The sequence below is a fragment of the Bidens hawaiensis genome, unplaced genomic scaffold (assembly GCF_021521415.1).
Source record: "Bidens hawaiensis isolate Kalapana, Puna unplaced genomic scaffold, B.hawaiensis_p1.1 tig00040007_1, whole genome shotgun sequence".
NCBI classification, from domain to species: Eukaryota; Viridiplantae; Streptophyta; class Magnoliopsida; order Asterales; family Asteraceae; genus Bidens; species Bidens hawaiensis.
In genome coordinates this window covers 68,724-78,068 of record NW_027497041.1, presented here as the reverse complement: position 1 = coordinate 78,068, position 9,345 = coordinate 68,724, and the positions used below count along the sequence as shown (strand labels likewise).

General features: G+C 32.6%; 1 pseudogene across 1 annotated transcript; it reads right to left on the bottom strand.

Annotated features, from left to right (window-relative positions):
* Nucleotides 1-5,382: 5,382 nt before the first annotated feature.
* LOC143591725 (protein transport protein Sec61 subunit beta pseudogene) lies at nucleotides 5,383-7,284 on the bottom strand (annotated as a pseudogene). The gene is made up of 2 exons (XR_013145754.1): nucleotides 7,246-7,284; nucleotides 5,383-5,690 (listed from the first exon to the last, which is right to left on the bottom strand). The product of XR_013145754.1 is annotated as a protein transport protein Sec61 subunit beta pseudogene (transcript).
* Between the last annotated feature and the right edge of the window lie 2,061 nt (nucleotides 7,285-9,345).

The window sequence follows — 9,345 nt, the reverse complement described above, 5'->3', positions numbered from 1 at the left end:
CTATCTCTCTCTTTTTTTTTTTTTTACTTTTGAGATGTTATTTATGTTTTCATTCACTTTAAATGCTAAATCATATAGGGTATGAGATCCAAATAATGTGCAAAAGTGACTTTATTAATTAATTGGTTTCTTGACTGTATCATTCTAGCTTTTCATCAAAACAAAAAACAAATCAGCATAGGAGAAACTGATTTCAATTTCACTTCGCCGCGATCTTGTTCTAAACTTGGAAGAAGGTTGATCGATAATGCATGGTTCTCGTTGCCATGGTGCTTGCTTTTATAGAAGGAGCAATATCGTTGATGGTGGTCAAGCACATTCATACGATTGTTTTTCATGCTCGTGTAATGTTATGTTTTTCTGTGTTTGTTTTGTAGCGATTTGAAATGTTTATAATTTTGTAGCAAAGAACACAATGAATGTGACGAACACTAATGTTACATATACATACTGTTTTGTTATATATCAGTAAGCCAATCATCAACAAATCAATATATATCAATAGAAAAAGTGGGGCGGTAGGTTGAATCAGATAATTACATATTTGTAACTCTAGTTGTCAATATGGTTATGTGAAAAATGAATTCAGCTCAAATTATGACTTTTAAAAAACACATTAATTTCCAAAACATGGTTTAACGAAAATGGAGTCGGGTTGTAATGACTCGTTTTAGAATAAATTACCAATATAGGTTCACCCGCTATACTTTCTTGTAACAACTAGGGTGGTGGAGACGACTACGAGGTGTTGTTGGAGGTCGAGGTGGTGCAGACAGTGCCATCTGCATCGGTGGTAGTAGTGGTGGTGACAGTAGGGCCAAAACGGTTGTTGATGGTGGCGGTTGCAGGGTCAATGTTGGCAGGGGCAACGAGGTAGGTGCCAACAAAAATATTGATTTATGGATTGTGCTAACTCCTTAGGGGTGAGCACGGTTCGGTTCGATTCGGTTATTGGGTAAAACCCAAACCTAAACCTAAGCTTTCGGTTATTTTAGAATACCGACCAATCAGTTTTCGGTTATTCGATTATTCGGTTTTCGGCTATTTTCGATTTCGGTTTAGGTTATTTTCGGTTTTTTTTAATTGTGAGTAGACATTACAAAAAAAATTCAAAAAAGTAGATTACCTCATACATATTGAATTCAAAATACAAAAATAGGCACGTGTTATGTGGAACTAAACAAATACAAAGTTGTTTGAGTAGTAGAGTTTAAAATTCAACAACGCCCTTAATAAAAAAAATTAAAGGTTTAACCGAATTTTCATTCATTGTCTTATTTATCTTCAAATTTTAGACCCAATCTTGATCATCTTCATCACCATCAATGGTAGATTCTTTTGGTGTTATGTTTCTGGTCATAACATCTTAAAATAAAACACGTAGAAAACATAGGTTCGATTAATCGGTTCGGTTCGGTTTTTTTCGGTTTTTTCAAATTGGATAACCTAACCTAAACCCAAAAATCGGTTTTTTGAAAAACTAAAAATTTAACCGCCGGTTAAAGCTTTGGTTCGGTTTTTTCGGTTCGGTTTTTTCGGTTATTCGGTTTCAGTTCGGTTAATTCGGTTTTATGCTCACCCCTATAACTCCTTTGAACTCTTTTGAGTTAACTAGTTTTATAATGGTATATTTTTAACCCATTGATTAAATGAGTCCTTAATTCCCTTACATGAGGATCATATTACCCAAGGCAAAACTGTGAAACTATAGTTTTCATACTCAAAATACTTGCAAGTTTTAACAAACACTAGCATACATTATGTGACGCACATTAAATAGAAGTAACATGCAAATACATAATGTAGGCAAGCAAATCTTGGCCACACTTGAGTCATGCATAAATTTTGAGGATTTGTGCATTAAAACATATTCTTAAAATGGACAATATTTTTATAATGCCTATACGAGGAAACGTTAAGTGCTCAGTTTAGTAGTATTAGCTACCAATTCACATTCGCTTTGCTGATGTAAGTTGAACAGCTAATGTTCATTTGAAATTACAGTAAGCGTCCTTATTAGAACCCAAGAAGCAACTAAAACAGATTTAAGCTACCAAAGCTCACTTTACACAAGTTCAACTGAATCAGCGTTTCTTATAATAACCACAAAAATGAGTTTGATCACTTTCCACACCAATATATAAGTCAGGAAACATTTAAGAGGTCTTTTAGATTACTTAAATCATTATTGCACATTTTTTTGTCAATCAAATCAACTCATTTACTAACTAATTTATCATTACGAGTCAATTATAACAAACATCATATCACTGTATTACCAAAAACATCTATCTAATGGCGACTATAATTGAACTTAATCAATAGTTGATGTGTACAACATAATCTTTCATAAATTTTGACTATACATCAAAACTAGTCAAAATCATGATCAGTCTCCGTTATAAACTTAAATGTAACATGTTGTAACAATCTTTTAGTGTTTCTAAGCTATTTTACTTTCAAATAAACTTTTGTTTTTGAAATTATAGATGTTCGTTTGATTCAAACTTATATATAAATACTTAAGTCTATGTCTCAAAACCTTTGTACTTCAATAATTGATTTGGTTATCGATTTCATGGATTCTCTTACTTTTGCACTAGTGTCGTTCAATAGAAAGACATACACACGTTTCAGTATGCTTCTTTCCTTTTAAAACCAAACCAACGCACTCACACCCTCATCCATGAATTCACATACTTTATCATCCAAGTTAATGTATTTGGTCTTATAGCATAAGAGATTGGATTATTTCAACCCTAATTTTAACATCCGTTTACTTTCAAGTTCGTCATTTTCTCATTAATTTTATTTGTTTCACCCAACATAAAGTAACAAATTTTCTTCCAATAAATAAAGAATACTTTTTAATAGTACATTCATATATACGGAAGGTGGAATTTTTTTGACACAATCTAAAACAAGATATGAAAATCATTATATTTCGGGTCGTTACAGTTTACCTTCTTACAGACGGTCCATGTTCAAGTTGAGTTGTTAAATTAAATAGGCCGTGTTTGGGATGACATGTTTAACTAAATCACACAGCCCACCAACGTAAACAAGCAAATCTGCTAACCCATTTGACACATTTTATATAACCCACTAACAAAAAACGAACTTGTATTATTTGCTAACTCGTCAACCCGTTTGATACGTATATATAAATCGGTTAAACGGATTATACTCAGGTTGCAAGATAAGTGTATGCGGGTGGTTAGAGTGGATATCTTTTACATAAATACGAATATTGATGTATCTGGGTTGAACAATTCAACCCGCCAACAAGACAAGAATCCAACTTACGATAAGTAACTCATAAGAATCCATAAACCAGCTGAGCTTATTTTCTTTCTCAAGAAGCTGTTGGAATGGAGTCGTGCTCACGTTCACATTTTATTGTGTTACACGGGTGTTAAGAATCGACATTTATCAATGAAATAGTGAAACTTATAACTCAAAAGACAAATTATATACTAAGCTTCCTTTGCCGGATTATTTGTCTTTAAGCTTTTGAATCTTTTTTATGATGTCAATCAATATATTGATAACTTAAAATAATAAAAAAATGCTAGTACTGCGAATAATTGTACAGGGCACAAAAATTGCACCATTTAGAAATTAGAAAGTATGGAATAAACCTCTTTTCTCTCTATATATTAGATGTTTTGATTGGCCGAACCTAACCGAGAAGCAAACCTCCCGCCCTTTCAAAAAACGTTTGGGAGGGAGGGAGGGAAGGCGGGTAGTCATACCAAACTTAAGGGACCGCTTGTTTCATAGTTTCCTTAGGAATTGATGTGGAACCTGAATTAAATCCCTCCAAATCTGATGTTTGGTTGGCACATGAAAGAAATGGTATTATTTTCCCTTATTTGCCGCAAAGTATAAACACTCCTAAGGAAATTTTTGAAGATCGCCTAAAAGCCGTTCCCACAATCCCATGTATTCATCAGTGCTTTTATCTTTTTTCCACTTCTACCTATTCAACATTCGTTCATTGGCTCATAGATGCGCCCATTCAACATCTCTTCTCCAGTTCATACGTCTATCACATCGACATCGAACTCTTCATTGTCTTCATCGTTATCCAATTCTTATTTGGCATTACCGAATTCTGTCTCCATCGTCTTCCTTTCCATCTTTCTCCAATTCTTGTATTTGCGATATTTGAATACTTCATCTTCATCACCTTCATTTAGTAATCAATTCCAGTTCTTTGATCCGCCAGGACCACCACATTCAATATCTTATCCATCTCCATCTTCAATTGTCTTAAATTTAAATTGTCAAAGACGTCCTTTATTTATTTTGTGCTTGTTCAATTGCACTAGTAACATCTGTTTCCTTTTGTTTGTGAATGTTCGATTGCATAGAGACTAGAATAAAGAAACACACATCTTAATGCTGTTTGATTCGTAATTGGAGTCCATGGAATTTATTTATATGATTTTTTTTGATGCTAAATTTGGCCAAGTTTAATATTTGCAGTACTGCAAATGGATTGTTATTGACTATTTTACTGCAATCCAACTATCATTCAAAGCAATATCTCAGACACGAATTCACATAAATCAATATCAATATAAAACTATATTTGCCTGTATCTGCTGCTTTTATATATAATTTTTATCAGATGCATATATTGACTTCATCTGCTGCTTTTAGATCAACTATATCAAAGGATTACAATGTTTTGTGCCAACCGTTTAAACACGTATGACAAACATCTATTCCGATTACTTCATGTTCCAATTCTTTTGACAGGCTATAGTTCCATCAAGAACATTATGCGAACTGAACAGCCCCTTAAAACTTTCTCGTAGGATATATTTGTGGGTTAACAAGTTTATAGAACGCATTCAAAATTCACAGAGCCAAAACTAAATTTTAGAGACTTGTCTTGTAGAACATGTTTTTGTTATATAAAACGTATGTTGGATTCTAAGTTAGCATGATAAAATATATAGTGAATTTATTTAGAAAAAAATGTGATTTTTAAACAAAAACAATAATTTTTAAACAATTAAGCTAAAAAAACAAACTCAGAAATTCTCTAGGAGAAACACATCTGCATATGAATGAATGTAAATGAAGAAAATGAGTGTGTCTGCGTTTGTTAGTCGATAACCAAAGACTTGGTTCTAAAAGTTAATTGGATTGATTAGCATAACTGAAAATAAACAAAATAAAATGAAATGAACGGAGGTAATTAAACAAACAATAAATGCGTTCATGCCCTTTCGTCTAATAATAATAAACAAACAAGAAATGTGTTCATGCCCTTTCGTCTAATAATAATAAATAAACTAGATGGTCGATTCATTTATAGGACTATTCATTAACTAGCCAAAGCGGTTTTATAAATAAAACAGAAAGGAAAACGAAACAAAATCTCAGGCCACTTAACCGAAATAAAAGCAGAACTAGACTTGGCTTAATCTTTACGGACAAAGTAGAGCTTACCCATGACATGAAGTACAGCAACAAAAGCAATGAATCCAATGCTCATCACAAGAACAATATTTGGAGAAATCTTCAATCCAGGTGCATCATCTGTGTAGAATTGAAGCATGTTTCCAGCTGTCCCGCCTGCAGCCCCTCCGGCTCCACCCGTTCTTCTCCTTCGTAAGTTGGCTGCAGCTGCTGCTGCACTTCCTCTTGGTGGAGCTGCCCCATTTAAAGCCATTCTGTACCAAAATGTAATATAGAGTGATAGCATTAGATTCTGATCTAAGGTATCTAACAAAGATGCAAGTTTGATCCGTTTACTTAAAAAAGGGTCAATTAAAGTTGACTTCTATCTCAAACGGGTCAAATAAAAAAAGTTTTATCTCAAAGGAGTCAAATACTGAAAGATTCAGCATTTAAATTATACTCAGAAAAACCAAAATCTGAGCCAAACTGAATTCAAATTTGAGTTTGTTTTTGGTTCTTTTAATGAAGTTAGCAATTGATTTGAATTCAGATTCTGGTAACTGTGGTTTTAAATTTAGTGATAGATATAGATTTGCCAGCGTATCACAGCATAGGCAATGAGGTCAGGAAGAGTTTTCATACTATAAAACTAACATTTACATGACAATATAATCTACCACTAACTTGTGATCTTTTTATCGAACCAAGGATTTAATTTACAGTCATTTGTCGACAAAAGGACCAGAAAAAAAATTGTTTAGCGAAGAAAACTAAAGATCGATAATCATAACAGAACAATTTGGTACTGGAGAAAATTATTCATTTATAGAAGTTATACATAGAGTATTAAGCATTGATGAACAAGGTATTCATTCCGGTTCAGTTTTCTGTTTGTTTGGTCGAAGGTTTTTTCAGTTGAAAGTAAACTGAGTTCAGGTAGTTCAAAGCCAAACCAAAAAAAAAAAAAAAAAGGAATAACCAACAAATGTTATTGGTTTCGGTTGGGCTGAAAAAGATTGGGCAAAAAGTGTAGTTGGATTGGGCTAAATGATAAACTTAAATAACCAATATTTAATATTCAGCTTGAACCGGATTCAGATTTTGGGAACCGGAAACCCAATTCGGTAACTGAATAACTTATAAGGCAATTAGCTCTCTATACAAATGCAAAAGGTAGATTCAACTAAACTCCAGAAGAACTAGTCTTGATGTTTGAGTCTCAAGTGCAAAATGAAGTGGTTTGGTTGAACAAAAAGCATTGATAGGAAGATCAATTTATAGATAAGTGTTTGACGCGAAAAAATAAAATTTTGGAACTTAAAACTGTCTGTTTAACCTTTTCTTCGAATATGTATATATTTATTATATTCATAATCTATCTTTGTTACTTAAAATGTTAATACAAACTCATGATTTAAAAAAAAGATCAACCACTAAAACAAGATGTTTTAGTTTGACTTTTCATTAAACCATAGTTAGCGATTCCACGCAGAATTTTCAACGAAACCAGCTTTATTTGACAATGTTTTAATCCTCAAAGTTTTACCGTTTTAAGAATTAAATCAAAATTAGTTATCGTACGCACACAATAAGACAGATTGAAGTAACCATCAAAGGAATGAATACCATAAGCTTACATTGATAAACAGATCTAAGTTAGGGTTCTACAAACTCCAAATCAAGATTTAATTATTAACATAAAAAATAAGCGATTAGGTCTCATCTATCTTTCAGATCTAAATTAGGGTGGGTTCTACCAACTACCAAAAAACTCACCAGAATTCAACGATTCATGAATAAAACAATCGATACAAAACATTAACTAACCTTCCTACACTATTGCAGAGATCAGAAGAAAATTCGATTACAGGTCTCGATATTTTCGAATGTCGATTTGTCAACAAAACGGTTGTTTACTTTCTGGCTTTATATGTAGGGTGCCACATCACTTAAACCAATCATTATCTGCCACCTGGATATTATACTTTTATTTCTTTTTATTTTTGGCAAAATGGGCCTTTAGTTGCTTCCACGCCCGGCTCCGAGAAAGCAAAAAAAAATTTGAGCCGAAGGCAAAAAAGTTTTTGGGCCTCAAGTAAAATTTTTTTTTGTTAGGTTTAAACAATTTAATTTTTATACGAGTTTACTTGGTTATAATTTGGGTTGTATAAAAAACTTTTGTTTAAAAATATGATTAAACATGTATCAAATGAGATTAAACCCACAACCTTTTGGTTGGGAGTAATACCATTTGCCACTAGACCAAATTATTGGTTATGTAGTTGAGTTTAAACATTAAATACACATATTGTATTAATAAAAAAACAATAATTTAAAAAAAATAAAAAAAATTCGGGCCTATCGGGTGTCGGACCTATGGCGGTCGACCACCTTGCCATGGCCCAAGGCCGGCCCCGGTTGCTTCAAACGTATCATGAGTCTAGAGGTGAAAAAAAAACCCGTACTCGGAACCTAACCTGAAAAAAATACCCGGAGTCGGTTTTCTTAATACCCGGGTATTCTATATCCGAAACCGGAACCGACTCTTTCCGTAGGATATGAATAGGGTATGCATTTTGAGCTCAATATCCATACACGCGGCCCAATTTGCTTTGACTAAGGCCCAATGGTAAATTACTATTACTATTATTTATTTTTATGAATAAAGCAACATTTTGTTTAAAACCCCGGTAGTTTTAACGAAAAACACATATACGTTTCCATAAAACCAATCTTTGGTTGAGAGGTGTGAGAGAAACACAAGCAAACCGTACCCCGTCCTCTTTTGTAATATTTTTTTTCCTATTTATAAAAATTATATATTTTTTTTTCTAACTTTAATTTTATATACATTTTATTTTTCTTTAATATCTATGTATTAATTAATATTTATAACTTAGTTATATAAATTTATACTAAATCAGAAAAAGAATTAATTTTATTAAATAACATTACAAATTATTTCAGTACTATCAAATTATGTATTAAATAAAATAAAGAAATAAAACTTGTTAATTTGAATAAAACCTGGTTTACAGGAGGATTCATTATTAATTACAAAAAAACCATTTATTTCTTTTACGTTTTCGAACATTCTTTGTTTGGTTGAAAATATATACGATTTTAAGAAAGCATTTATGCTTGGATGATAATCTTCACGTAATGTGAGTAATAAATGTATGTCATCTTACAGGTTATAAAAACCCAGCTGGAATTGATTTTAATCCATAGAAGTTCAAAAAATGACAAGGGACACATCTCTTTTTCGATTAGTAATCACCACCTCTTCATTGATTGTCCATTTTATTCTACTAGCAACTCATCAAAGCCACTGTAAAAATGCCCCCGATCAAAAACACCCAAGCCAAAAAAGGAGCTCACTCCGGCCGAAAGCGATCAACTCCACCGCTCTACCATTTGGTAACACAATAGCTTTTTTTGTAGTTCTATATCCTTTTTAGATTTATGAAAATTTTATAATTAAGGAATTTTCATGTTCATGCAGAAGAGGAATCAGTTGAATATGTGGAAAGTGTCTTAGTTGGAGGCGGTTGAGAGAAAGGAATCTTTAAAGAATAAGTTGAATTGAGTTTCAGCCCCTCTTGCCGCTTACAATTTGATGGGATGTGTTATCGTTGCAAAAATCAGATGGCAAAGGTAGTGTTGCTACCATGCGGTCTTTAATTCTGCTTAGACTGTGATAATGGAAGTGATGCTTGCCTGATTTGTCATACCCACAGAACCATTAGCATCAAGGTCAATACAATCCAAGAAAATTTTATGTTTTTTTAAATAAAATCAATGTTTCAAGATATGTAATTGCATGGTCGATGATGTAATCTTGATTTTAATTAGGTTACTTTTGTTTTAGAGTTTTCAAAATTGTTTTAAGAATGAAATAAAATTCTATGGTCTTCTGGAAGCCAT